The sequence below is a fragment of the Dipteris shenzhenensis genome, chromosome 27 (assembly GCF_047967505.1).
Source record: "Dipteris shenzhenensis isolate YYH24624 ecotype China chromosome 27, Dip_SZ_1.0, whole genome shotgun sequence".
In the NCBI taxonomy this organism is placed as follows: Eukaryota; Viridiplantae; Streptophyta; class Polypodiopsida; order Gleicheniales; family Dipteridaceae; genus Dipteris; species Dipteris shenzhenensis.
The window spans coordinates 19,711,544-19,726,781 of NC_141622.1; positions in this window are offsets into that span (position 1 = coordinate 19,711,544).

Consider the following 15,238-nt stretch of genomic DNA (forward strand, 5'->3'; position numbering starts at 1 on the left):
ATGCCGGCTTTCTGGATGGTCCATGAAGGATCGGGCGGAGATTTTGCCTGATTCTCTTGAAGGTGTAGCCTTGAGTTGGCATGAGACCTTGCCGAACTCTACCAAGGAGGACTAGGACCAAGTGGTGGCAGCAATGAAGCAGAGATTTGGGGCAGTGGAGTCGCCAAATGCTTTGATGTTGCAGTTGGACCGGTTCTGTCAAGGAGAGGGTGAGTTGGTCTCTGCGTTGGCAATCCGATATGAAACTTTATGGACAAAGTATAAAAGGGCAGCTTTGCGAGCTGTGGCATCGGCATCATCGGCCCCTCAAAGTCTCTCAGGAATGGAGCACTTAAAGATGAGCAAATTTGTTATGGCTTTGGAGCCTCGTCTTCGCTCAAATGTAATGAGTAAAGATCCAACAACATACGTGGAGGCGCTTCAAATTGCGACCAAGAAAGAAGCTTCTCTTAGGATCGAATCCTCTTTTGTGTCTTCAACAGCTTCAACTTCTAAGATGGAGGTAATGAGCACTCCTCAGGTACCAAAGTCCTCTGAGTTAGATCATAATATCTCCCAATTGATGGCAGAGTTTGCTGATTTGAAATTGCATTTGGTTAATGCACGGCAACCTAGAGCACCAAAGAGTGAAGATAGGCCTCGAGATAGGAGTGGGGTCACTTGCTATGAATGTAATGAAAAAGGTCACTATCGCCCTGAGTGTCCTAGATTGAGAAAGAAAGAAGAAAAACAAGTATCCTTGTTAGAAGCTTCTTCAGGGGATGAAGAAAGAGAGGTAATGATGGCTAAACGGGGGCGTGGTAAACCAAAAGAAGAAGAAGAAAGCAAGGAAGAAGTAGATGAGGAACATCAGGAAGAGGAACACCGTAGTAAGAAAAAGAAGGCATCTAGAAGGAGAATTAGCCAGTCAGACTTTCCTTTAGGACAAGGAATTCAAAGCTATGACTTGTTGTCCGACCTTAAAGAAAAGGAAGCTCATATTACCTTTGGTCAATTACTTGCTTTGTCTCCAAAACTATGGAAGGAATGGGGAAAACTAGCAAGCACAAGAGTGTCGAAGAAGAAAAAGAAGAAAAGTGCCATTCTTGTTGTTCAAAAGGTAGATATAGATGTTGGTGATGATGTACCTGTGGTTGATGTGATCATTGATGGTCAAGTGATTTCTAATGTGTACATTGATGGAGGTGCATCGATTAATGTCATGAGTGAGAAGACCATGATTGATGCTGATTTAAAATACTCTAGTACTACCTCTCCTTATCGCATCAAATTGGCTGACAACACTAGGGTTAAGACCTTGGGAGTTGTGAAGAATCTAGAAGTGGATGTATGTGGAATTTCTGTGCCGACTACTTTTCAGGTGATCCCTACCAAGCCAGATGCACGTGCCTATCCATTGATTTTGGGAAGGCCTTGGCTACGCAAGGTGAAGGCTGTTCAAAAGTGGGATACTGGAGAATTGATTTTGCAAGGAAATGATAAGAAGGTGCGCTACAACATCAGAAGCCGCAAAAAGGAAGTTGTCAAGGAGGAGTCTTCAACATCAGAGAGTTCAAGCTCTGACTTAACCGATGAAGAAGAAGAGACAGGGTGTAGCTCCCAGGAGTCCAACTCAGAGGGTGAGGTGGAAGGAGTGGCCTTTGGTCTTTGTCTTGGTGCTGATCGGGATGAGTCAGGAAGGAACAAGGTGGTGGTGCAAGAAGATCCTGTAGAGACACTTCATGTGGAGGATGTGGAGCACATTAAACGACGCCAACACAATGAAGAGCTTCTTGGTGATTCTCTATCAGGTAGTGAGAAGCTCCAGTACTTAGATATGCTAGATGATTTTCCATGTCTCTTTGCAACAAGCTATTCACAGGTTCGACCATTCTCTCTTGTGGAGCACAAGATTGAGTTGAAGCCAGAAAGCAAGCCAGTTGTGCAACGCTTAAGGCGATTGGGGGTGATCCAAGCTGAGGCACTAAAGAAAGAGGTAACACAACTACTTGAGGCAGGATTCATCTTTCATGTTGATGATTCAGAATGGATATCTCCTGTAGTTGTCACACCAAAGAAAGGAAATAAGTGGCGAGTTTGTGTGGACTTTCGTCCTTTGAATGCATGCACTAAGAGGGATCATTTTCCTTTGCCATTCCAAGATGAAATACTAGACCAAGTAGCAGGGCATGAGATGTATTCTGTATGTGATGGGTATTCTGGGTACTTTCAAATTCGTATTCGGGAGGAAGATCAAAAGAAAACATCATTTGTCACACCTTGGGGAGTTTTTGCTTACAGAGTGATGCCTTTTGGGTTGACCAATGCACCAGCTACATTTCAAAGGTTCATGAGTCAAGTCCTGGAGCCTTACTTGGGAAAGTTCATACGGGTGTTTTTGGATGATTTTTGCATTTATTCTCGGCGCATAGATCACATGGAGAAGTTAAAGATGGCCTTAGCTAGGATTGATGAAGCAAAAGGGTGTCTAAATCCTAGCAAGTGTCATTTGGCTCAAACAAAAGTAGTCTTGTTGGGGCATATTGTGTCTCAAGAAGGCCTGCAAATGGATCCTGACAAGGTTCAATCAATCACGGCATTGCCAAGTCCTGAGAGTGTCACTGGTGTTCGCAGAATTCTAGGAAAGAGCAAGTATTATCAACGCTTTTGTGATGATTTCACAGAGATAGTGCATCCCATGAACTTGTTGACAAGAAAAGGAGTTTCTTTCCAATGGGGTATGGAGCAACAAGAGTCTTTCCAGCAACTTAAGGAGGCCATGAGTAAGGGCCCAATATTGAAGCCCCCTGATTGGTCTCAAGACTTTTATGTAAATCCAAGTGTATCTTTGCATTCAGTTGGTGCTGTATTGCTACAAAAAGGAGAGGCAGGTAGAATGCAACCCATCTATTGTGCCAGCCGACAGCTTACAGATGTGGAAACAAGGTATGAAGAAATGGAGCAGCAAGCTCTCTCTTTGGTGTTTTCTGTCAGAAAGTTTTGCTCCTATTTATTACCTCGACCATTTTTCTTCCTTACCTCTCAGTCTGTATTAGCATATCTAGTTCGCAAGCCTAATCCTGGGGGGAGATTTGCAAAATGGTTGTCAGAGCTTCAAGAGTTCTCTTTCTCTTTTGTCACTGAAAATACCACTAGGTCCACTATGGCAGATTTGCTCACAGGGCAGGAGGATCTAGGAGAAGAAAAGAAATGTAAGGAGAACATTAAAGATGAAAGGGATACACCACCAACAGCTTTTGTTTTGTATTTTGATAGGGCTTTTAGTCCTTCATGCCAACAAGGAGCCGGGGGGATAGTCTTGATGAATCCTGAAGGTCAAGAGGTATGGGCAAGAGGACAAGAGCTTCCAGGTATCACAACTAACAATGCAGCTGAGTATAATGCTTTGATTCTTGGTTTGGAGGGTTGTCTTCAAAGTCAAGTTAAGGAATTGGAAGTAAGAGGAGATTCTCAGCTTATTATAAAGCAAATGCAAGGGCAATACCAGACAAGAAGTCCTCATTTGAAGGAGCTTAATCAAAAGGCTATGGCATTATGTAGTCAGTTTGATTTTTGCAAGTTTGTTCATATAAACAGAAAAGAAAATCAAAGGGCAGATGAGTTAGCTACTCAAGCCATTGTAGTACAAGACCGGGGGGTAATTTCTTGGGTAGACATTGGATGGCCAAAACTACAAGATGTTCAGCAATATGTGGAAGAAGGCATGTTTCCTCGAGGGTTAACTCCACAACAGAAGCAGAGATTGGTTACTTTTGGTCATGCCTCCATAAGGATGTATATGAATGTCACGAATGGAACCTATCAACTTGAGGATATTGATGGCATGGTGATACCCGGATGCACCAATGAGTATCGCCTTAAATTCTTCTATGCTCGACCACCTTGAGGGCCAGCAGACCCTCTTTGTACTAGAGAGGATCTGTTGGGGGGGGAAAGATGTGACGCCAAAAATTGATATTTTTAATTTGGCATTAGTATTGTTTTTCTCTATGTTTGATAAGGGTTTGAGTATCAAGTGATAGCCTAGCGGCTCTCACTTATTTCTATTTTCTATGATATTGTATGGGATTGAGAGGATGAGTGGAATGGCTCATTGTAAATATCATAGGTATGAATTATAAATACCTTGGTATGGGGTGAGAGTTATTTGTGTATGGGATATTATGAGTTTTTTAGAAGATAGAAAGAGTGAGTCATATAAAGAGGTGGGCTCATGTCCATGTGTTCCAATAATATAAGAGAGGCCACATGCCAAGCGTGTGGAAGGCATGTGGAGGAGTGTGAAGTCAAGAGGAATCCTTCTAGAACTCCTATGTGGAATAAGGAGGATGTGGACATGTGGAAAAGAGAGGGTCCCTATGGGCTCCGTGTGAGGAGACTCTTGACTTTCTCAATATTTTAAGAGTCTTGAGCATCTTTTGATGGGACACATGGCAAGAGTAGCCAAAAAGGACATGGATGGTGACATACGTGCTTATGTGATTGATGGGGAAAGGAATCTACAGGCAGCAATTGTAAATGGGTGAAGGAGGGTAACAAAATCTCTATAAAAGGAGCCCTCCTCTCCCTTGTTCATCAGAATCTCTTCCACCATTGGGCCTTATGTTGCTGTAGCTCTAGTCTCCCCAAGCCTCTTCCATGAGCCTTCTGTTCCTCTTGTAGATATTCTCTTATGTAGACTCTTGAGTCCTTCTCTCTCTAGTTTATTCTCTCTCTATGAGTAGTCTTGGAGCTTCCGCTCCCTCTTGTATGTATGAAACCTCTCCTTCTCCCTTGTGTTTGTAGTGTTGAGGTGGATTCTCACTTTATTTGTAATGAAGGTCACTTCAGGTTCTCTCTCTCTCTTGAGTGTCTCTTCCCTTTTCTTTCTTTCAAAGCCTTAAAAGTTCTTTCTATTCGGCTGCTCACTGTGCACACATGGTCCATTTGTTTCTCGAGCCACTATGCAAACTTCTTCCCCTCTTCTAGGCGAAATCTATGAGGGGTGGATCGTTGATAAAGGTGGAGTCTTGAGGGAGCATCCTGCTCAGGCGAAATTAGCCTGGCTGGAGGGTAGTTTTCATGACAGTTTGACCCCCTGTTAGTTTTTTGCTCATAACTTTTTGCTCGATAGTCCGATTGTAATGAAATTTATATCAGCGCGAAGCTCTCTTCAAGGCGCATGTTTCTATGTAATCAGATCTTGAATCAGATATTGCTGCAAAAAGTTATGAGTCTCTATGTTTGACAGTTTGTTTTCATGGCAGTTTTTACCCCCTTCCAGTAAACTATCCATATCTCTTCAACCGTCTATCTGTTTTCAATGAAACTTATATCAGCACGAAGCCCATCTCAAGGCGCATCTCTTTGTGTACTTGAATCTTTGATATCATGTCTCTACTAAAAGTTATAGGCCTCTGTATCTAATGACAGTTCGTAGAGTGTTTTGAGCTAAGTGTAAAGGTGTCTATGAAGGAGGTGCAATGTTTCCTCAGAATCTACCCATCCGACCTAATCAGCCCCTTCAAACTCCTCAATATATATCAGTTCATGTCATGTTGAGCCGCAAGATCTTCTTTCAACAACGTATCGCTCTTCTCTTTGGTGCAGACCGGCTCGCTGAGATTATGGCCTCTGTTGATCCTTTCCTTCTCCCTATGCTTGACTACAACATCACTTGGGATTTTACCATCTTCATTCTCATCTAAGGGAGGAAAGTATGTTGTGGTATCTTAGCATAAAAGCTTCTTTCTAATGTCTCATTCTCAATGATAAGTATCTTTGGCAGTCAGTTCGAATGCTGCAGGAAGTGAAGAGGTGCGTGAAGTTTATTACCCCCAACTTCATGTCACACTACCCCCAAGGGAATGGACAAGTCAATTCCACCAACAAAATTTTATGCATTGTCCTCACCAAGGTAGTAGAACCAAAGCGTTTTGATTGGGTAGAGAAACTAAATGCAGCCTTATGGGCATACTGAACCACACTCAAGGTTAGTACAAGAAATACACCTTTTCAATTGGTGTACGGCCTTGAAGCTGTGGTCCCACTGGAATTTGTAATACCCAATCTACGCATAGCAGTACAAGAATGTATGGGAGATCATCCATCACTGAAAGAAAGACTCTACCAATTAGAGAAGCATATAGAGACCAGATTAGTTGCCTGACCATGCCATGACAACAGAAAAACGAAGAAGGAAGGCATGGTTTAATAGAAACCTCAAAGACAAAGACATCAAGGAAGGTGACATGGTTTTGTTGTACAATACCAAAGTCCATAAGAACAAGCTTAAATTTCTAGGTCAAGGACCTTATAGGTCAAAAAAATGAATCCCATTGGAGCTGTGCTGCTAGAAACACTGGATGGAGTCCAGTTCACAACAACAATAAACAGGAGCTGACTGAAGCACTACTACATCAACATGCAAGCCATCTCCAACAATAATGAAGATTTGGAGGCCCAAATTCTTCCATAGTTAGGACTACCCTTAGTAAAATAAACATATTGGAGGAATTCCCACCTCACTAGTCATGCATAGCGCACCCACACATTTTGAGCACCATGAATAAATTGCGCAAATAAAAGCCCCTAGAGATACTTGTTTTGATCCACACACACGGCACCATAATCACAAAAAGAGTAAAATGCATTAGCCACTCACAAAAGAAACAGGCACTCTTAGCACATGGCACTATATTGGCACTGTCAAATTGGGACTTGATTTATGTATGCAATGCCAGGGTGAAGACAGTCCAATAAGCTAGGAAAGAGGCCTACAACGCCATCGACAAAGCGACACCATGCCAAACGGCCCAAGCCTCAACCTCAACAACCCTCCTCAAATCACGAACCTGAAGGACACAATCCAGAATCACTAACCTAGAGGTCAACACCAAAATGACCACGGCTAGTGGTTCTGGACAGTGATACTGATGAGCAAATAAATGAAACATGCCAACAAGAAGATATGCCACAGAACCTAAGGATCCTAGAGGTAGGAGAAATTGAGGCAGAGTAATTGACTATGCAAGATGTAGGTGGAGAACACCTTGATGACTAGACCAACAAAGAGCTAGCAACGGATGGAACAATACAACTTGTATGGCCATGAGTCTCAACATTCACCATGTCACCCGATGCTTACAACTTCTTGCAGTCAAAGGGACTAGGTAGTCTTTTTGAGAAGCTAAAATCCTTCTTACCAACACCTATATGACAAAATACATTTGTCAATTCATAACATCATATAAAAGTAGAGAGTTGGAGAAAGATAAGTATGGCACAGTAACATATAAAGAAAAGCCCTTACAGATCTACCTCAGTAGATCCACTATGCAGGAGGATTTCTCATTTCCAAAGGCACGAGAAGAATATCCAAAGAAACATTTGGATGCAAGATTCTTTGAAATTCAGGATTTATTCCCACCTAAGACAAAGTCACAAAGCAGGGGAATACACCATGATATGGTTCTGGATCCCATATGCAGAGAGGCAGCTAAGTTTTTGGCTGACATTTTCAATCATACAGGAGTGAGAAAAAACTATATGTTAGTTAAAACTCTTACACTCCTTGGTAGAGTAAAACTACAAGACTAGGCTCAACACATATCCTTACTGCTAACCAATTATGTATCTACTACCTTGCAATAGACGAAGAGGAAGACTCTACACCCCTCTTAACACAAGATATAGAGGACTTTAAAACATTGATATTATCTCCAGAATGGGAATTAGACCCTCCACCTACTCTCAATGCGGATAACAGGGATGGGCAACAATCCGAACAGATTCCAGAGAATGACAATGTGGAACTCTGCCAAAGAATACTGCAACTCAGTTCACAGTCTTGCTCCCACAACAGAAGGACTCGAGCGTGGAAATCCAAGAGAATACCATGCCACATAATGACTTTGCAAGAGAGCCAAATAGCATGCCTCTCCAAGAATCACAAGTCACCAACGTTGATGACTCCATGACTCTTGAGTCACAGCCCCCAAACATCTCTAGTGGCACCATATAACACATTGTGGTTCAAGAAATAGATCAAAATTCCACATGGGCACACGGGAGTCAACTGTATGTCCAATACAAGCAAGCCCATAGCACATTCCAGATCATACAACATCACAGCCAATAGCTACAACAATAGTCTCAATTATTTGCTACCATGGCATCAGATGAGCAGGAAAGAGAAATGGAAAGACAGATACTCGAGACTGAAATTATTAAGCTCAAGGAAAGCATGGCAAAACAATTGCAGCAACAGCTCCTTACACAAAATGCTCTAGCAGAAAGTAGAAAGGATGCCCTACAAGCCATGATTTCTCTCCAAGAAAAACACCTATAGCTATCTGATGCCTTGAACCAAAAGGAAAAGTCGAGTTATCCCTCTCCCATATGCAAGCCACTTGTGATGATATCAAGAAGGAAATGGTGCACTTAAATGAAAGATTCCTACTTAAAGAGGATCAGCTCCATGCCACATTAGACACAAACAATGAGTTGCAAAACAGCCTCAAAGAAGGTAAACGTCAAATTCAAGCACTAGAGAAGGAATGCATGGCATCAAGAGAGATACTTGTGCACACCAAAATAGAACTAGATGCTCAACAGCAAGAGATACTTCAACTCCACATGCTTAATGATCAATTTCCAGGGCATCCAAAAGCAACTCAACAATTCAATAGTCTAAAGCTTGCATATACCTCCACATTGGGTAAGTATAAAGACAAGTGAATGGAGTGGCAAAATCAAAAGGCAATAATTTCCAAGTTGGAAATTCAACTACTAGGTCAAGCAGATGACGATGCAGAGGGGTCGGCATAAGACCTTTTGCTACAAGGCATCACTACATTATACTAAGAGCTTGTTGCAGTCCTCCGGCAAGAGGATCACCTTGGAGGAAGAATACGCATACTCTAAAAATACTTGCAAATAAAAATGTTACATGCAGTATCTCATCTTGATTGGACCAGAGCAGTAAGCACAAAGGCTCTCTGAGATCTATGCCAGCATATGGATGAAGATGAGAAGAATGTGTTCTGTCTCTTAGTGCATGCAAATCTCATACGGTTAAAAAATGATGCAATACTACTATATGAATGCTTGATGCGAAGCCCCCCTCTTCGGGTAGTAGCCGGACTCCTACCCTTACTGCAACAATCACCAACAACTTCCATGGGATATAACTCCCAGAAAAATCCAACATTAAAGCTGTCAATGTCTACCAGAAGTGACAAGGATCTACCATAGGAATATGTGGTCTACCTTCAATCTAATCTCCCCTATCTTGCCACTCTCTATTCTGATCTACTCACATCCCTCCCTAACTCCAGTACTATCCTCCATACCTTTCCAAAAATCCACGCTGACCCATATTCCTTGACATGCCTCTTTGCCCATGCCTCTCAACACTATCGCCTAATCCAAGAATCTAACTCCTATCATCCAGTTACACCTAACTTTTTTCCAACACTTGACAGTCTATCCCTTGAGGATTATCAAGTTGCTAAATCAATTTGCCCTGCTCTCCCTCCACTTTCCACCAACATCCCTACTTCTACCTTCTCAAATTCACTACTTGCTTTAACCTCAAGCTTTTCCCCTATAACCTCTTCCTCTCCCCCAAGACCACATATTCCTCCAATATCCCTTGAGTTTTCAATGGAAGACACCATTAATGATTCCATCAATGAGCTTCAAGTCCAATTCGCACACCCACACGGGAGTTGCAACAAGATACAGATAGGATTCCCATGCCCAGTAATCCCATTGGTGATTTTTGGAGGCAATACCCAAACATGCAATCAAGAGGAGGATGGGACCTCTCCCGAATTTCAATGAGTATCCGCCAAGCACAAATCACTCCAAACATCAGCATCATAACCTGCTTGGCGTAGACCAAAGCTGCTCAATGAAAAGTACCTCCTTGAATAGATACAAGCTCCATCTTCCTTTCGCATGCATCCCACATTTGATGTGGTACCTTGTCGCTACTGGTGGGATGCCAATCATCATGATCCAGATAATACAGATGCTCCTCGCAATTGGCATCAATAGAAACTCTCAAATCAAATGGACAAGCCAGGAAACACTCATCAGAGCCTTGGACAAACATGCATCAATTATGCAAGGCAGTTATGACAAAACACTCAAGGAAAGTGCAAAATACAGTGAAGCCTTAGCAGTCATCCTGGAGGTGTCCCTCACCATTGATGCCAACCTCAGCTTCAATCCAAATCAACTAATAGATGCTCAAACAACAAGTCGCCTCTTTCAAAGAGCCATATCTCTTCAAGGGCGTTATGTGTGTTTGTTCAAAGAAATGGTTGACATTGGCTTCTTAAAAACTAAGCAAGCAATGTATGATGTTCATGGATTACAAGGAAAAGATCGACAACAAGCTCGCTCCATCTATCACCGCATCGCCATCTTTACCATACTCATTGGGTAAAGACAATTGCAGTACAACATCATCTGCAGACTCAACCGTAACCCGAGGATGGGTAATCAAATCGGTCCAAGGGAGTTGTTAACCCTGTGGCAACAAGGGCTAGAAGTGCAGCCTAGAACAACATCTATGACAGCATTGTGTGTGTAGAGTAGCGGTAAAGCTCCGCTTGTAATATCTTGAGCCTAAAAGATGGTATGATGAATCTTAAAGGATGAGGATAGCCAAAATCCTCTCTAGAAAAGATCCAATCATACTTGCAGAATCAAGATCTAGACAGAGAAATACTAAATCTAGAGAGAGAAATACTAAAAGCTTACACTTTCTGAGGTCCCCCCACTTTGTGTAGAGACCCAAAAGGCCCCCCCACTTTGTGTAGAGACCCAAAAGGTCCCCCCACTTTGTGTTGAGACCCAAATGTCCCCCCACTTTGTGTAGAGACCCAAAAGGTCCCCTCCAAAAGTGGAGGGACTGATGTCCAAAAGGTCTCCTACAAAGGAGGTCCCATCACGAAGGTACCTACAGATTGTGTAGAGACCAACATGTATAAATATCTCTCAATGGAATGAAGCTCCCACTCTTTGGGGTTCAGTGTTCAAGCTCATTATAATGTTCATGCGATTGATCTCCATTGCGTCCATGCTCTCTTACACTATCGTGTTCTAGCATGCCCTTACCCTTGCACTCTCTACCCTTGTACTCCCTCCTCCTCCTCCTCCCTCATCCTTCTCCTCCTCTTCCTCCTCCCTCCTCCTCGTCCTCTTTTCTCCTTCTCCTCCCATCTCCTTCTCCCTTCTCCTCCTCCTTGCTCCTCCTCCCTCCTCCCTTCTCTTGCTCCTCCCTCCTCCTCCTCCTCCTCCATCCCTCCTCCTCCACTCACCTCTCTCTTCCTCCTCCTTCCTTGTCCCTCCTCCTCAACCCTTGTCCCTCGAATCTGCAAGGGAGACTAGCTCGCCGCTCCTCAACCTTGGACTCCTCCTAAACCTTGCAACCCCCCTCTGAACCCTGGAACTCCTAGTTAGCTCTCTCAACCCTATCCCCCTTTTGAACCGTGAAATCCCCTTCTAAACCCTTGAACTCCCGTGGAGGCGAGAGCCTCCACCAATCATTATGATTGAGCCCTCTTTCTCACCCACGTGTGCACGAGATCTGCTTTCCACGCTTTAGCACATGACCCGAGGACCTATGCTACACTTGTGAACACCTATGCTACAACGAGTAACGACACGACTGTAGGTGACCAACACCCTCGAAACCTACACTTAGGGAGAAATAGTGACAACACCCCATAATCGAATGAAGCCCACACTCTTTGGGGCATTGTGTTGAGTTCTACTTTTGTATTCCAAGCAATTGTCTCCAAGTGTCCATGCTTCCTTGCACTCCACATCCAAAAGCATGTCCTAACCTTGCAACTCCTCCTCCCCTCTCCTCCAACCTTGTAACCCCTCCTCTCCCTCTCCTCCTACCAACTCCTCCTCCCTCCTCCTCCCTTCTCCTCCCTCTCCTCCTTCCTGCTCCTCTCTCTCCTCCCCCCCCATGCTCTTACACCTTCTTCCTCTCCCACTCCTATGCTCCCTCTAAACCCTTAGTCCCTCAACCCTTGACCTCCATGATCTATGAGGGAGATGAGTTCTCTGCCATGTACTCAACCTTGAACCTTGGATCCTCCTTCTAACCCTTAAACCCCTTCTGAACCCTGGAACCTCTTCTAAACCGTGGACCCTCTTCTAAACCCTGGAACCTTCTTCCAAACCTTGGAACCTCCTTCTAAACCCTAAACCTCCCTCCATCCCTTAAAACTCCTCCTAAACCTTTTAACCCCTAATGAAGGCAAAAGCCTTCATTACCTTAATCATGATGATGCACGCTCCTTTCACACATGCATGCACTATTTTTGCTTACCACACTTAAGCCTACATCTCTCACCGGAATATGACCTGAGGTCCTAAGCTACACATATGATAGAAACGACAACATCGATAAATCTGTAGGTGACAAAAAGCCTCGAAACCCTGCATATTGAGAAAACTCTGCTCTTCTTGCAGAAACCACGGGAAAGAGCTAACATTAGTTGAATCAATACACCCATCAAGCATACCTCGCCGGTGAGCTATGCTGAGAGAGATTGAAATTCTTAGCAACCATAAGAGAGAGAGAGTGATAGGGAGAGTGCAAGAGATAGGGAGAGAGTAAGAGAGAGAGAGAGAGAGGGAGAGAGAGTATGAGAGATTGGGAGAGTTAAGAGCATGGAGAGATAGTAGATAGATAGGGAGAGCATAAGAGATAAGGAGAGAGGGAGATCATAAGAGATAGGGAGAGTGTAAGAGATAGGGAGAGAGAGGGAGAGTGTGAGAGAGTGGTGCATCGAGCAAAGTGAGAGGAAGGAAAGAGGCAGAGACAAGGCGGCGAGGAAAGGAAAAGAAAAGATAGAGAAAGGAAGTAAGAGAGGGAGAGAGATAAAGGAGAGGAAGAGAGAGGGAAGAGATGGAAGAGAGAGAGAGAGAGAGAGAGAGAGAGAGAGAGAGAGAGAGAGAGAGCAATAATACGGGTTAGTTTTTAGTGACGATTAGGGTTTATTTGTTTGTATTTTCTTTTCCCTCTTTGAGTATCGGTGGTTAAGTTCCTCCTTCTTTTGTTAGGGTAACTCCTTTTTTAGACTCCTCCATTTGCACACTCCTTAAGCGCGTTGCTCGCCCCTTCATTATCGCTATGGAGCACATGCAATTTGTGTTTGGCAACAAGGAGTTGTCTGAAGAGTTTGGAGAAGAAACACATACCAAAGTGCCTAAGAGTGTAATATGCTCGGCATTTTCTTTGATAGTGGGTAATGTTAAGGTGGCTCACACCATTGCATAGCCAAGCTATAGTTTTCCTCTTATGATACCATGCAAGGAGATAACAGTCCAAGATTCAAAGTGCTTTATTGTAGAGCATTCGTTGTCCTTGCAAGAACAAGTAGAAGGTGAAAAGGAGGTGGGTTGTGGTAAAGAAAAGATTTATGATTTGGAAGATGATTCAGATCATGAGGGGAAACACCATTTTGAGCAGTCTAGGTGCCCTGATATCATACATTTGGAAAAAACAAGGATAGCAAGTTGGATGCACCAATAGGAGACCTTGATTAAGAGATTTCCATTAGAGAACAAGTTATGAAGTATGTGGGTAGGATAGGAAACACAGAGCCTCTGCAAGAACTTTTGCCCTCTTCGATGGTGATTGTATTTTCGAGTTGCCTCCAGTGGATGCAAATACTAGATCTATGACTGGAATGGAGTAGATCAAAGCTGGTCATCCATGGGTCCAATATAATACTATAAGTATATCTGGATTCAATGGAGATGTGAGATTATTAGTTTGTGGGGTTGCATGTTTGTGATAATGTAGATTGTAGTTTTTTAAAGTTGAGGCAAAAACAAAATATTGTACATTGGAAAGGGAGATTGAATATTCCTTGCCTTGAGTGTAGAGTGAAAAGGGAACATGGAGGATTCCATTGCTTTCATTGCAACCAAAGGCCACTACATGAGTCGGAACGTGCATCTAGGATATATTATATTATTCCATCGAATGTAAGGTACACAAGGTTTGTTGTTCATTTGGGTAGCCATAGTCATGAAGTTCAAAAGGGAGAATGCATTGAGCATGTCAACATCATGAGAAACTTGGTGGAGGATTACGTTGAAAATATCCCTAGAGCAAGATAAAGAAGGGTTGAGAATGAGGTGGCTAGGGATATAGTATTGAATAGCATAATATTTGCGGGTGGCAATGCCACAAAGTTGATGGACGATGGGATCTTTGGCTATCACATTTGGAGCCCTTGATGAATCAAAGGAGGTATGTGCGTCTTTGATCTCCCTGCAATATTTCAGTGTCAACGTCACCTGAAAAATGATTTATAACCATTTTCAGTGTAGACTTCGGAGATGGATAGAGACATTCAAAGTGGCTTCAAATCTAGCTGATGCTTCAATTGATTCTATACTAAAGCTGAAAGCAAAGTGTCAATATGAATACTTCAATGCTTCCCTGTTTCCTCAGCAACTAATGGATACTACCAATGAGACATGTTTCATTTTTAAAATGTCTACTACTGGATCGGTATTGGGTGTTGATTTGGTAAGAAGGATGCTAAAAGAAGGAGATTTGCAACATTTGTGGTTGACAGCAATGGAACTAACATGAGCCAAGAGGAAGTGGATGCATTGAACAAAGGAGGGTACCTATTATAGGCCTATGATGTGTAGGCTAGTAATGTGGTGTCGGATAGTGCTCCCGACAGGGGTGACATTGCAATAAGGGCAATAAGAAGACAAAGAAGAACAATTTCCGTTGTAGCGAATGACAAGATCAAGAAGGCAACCGATTTGAAAGTGGGGGTCATGCGAGAGCAAGTCATTAACCAGAATAGAAAGGTTGTCTTTCATATTGAAAGCTATGCAACAACTCCTTCTGGTAGTACTTACAGTGTGACAATAAATGAAGCTCCATAATGCACGTGTGCGGACTTTTTCCAAAGGTTTGAGAAGGGAAGTTTACGGCTTGCAAGCATATGTATTTTGTTTACGTAGTGGTCTTGGGTCTCGACATAAACCATAATATGTATATCCACCAATCACAACTCTCTTCCAGATTTTGTCTCATTCTAGAAACCACAAGGTTGTTTGAGCTATTGTGGTGGGAAGTTGGTGAATCAGTTTTTTGGCGTGGAGACTATTTGATCCATTTTTCTATTGTTTAGAAACTTTTTGTTCATGTGATAGAAAACGTTGCAAATGTACAATTTTGGCTAGTTTAGCATCA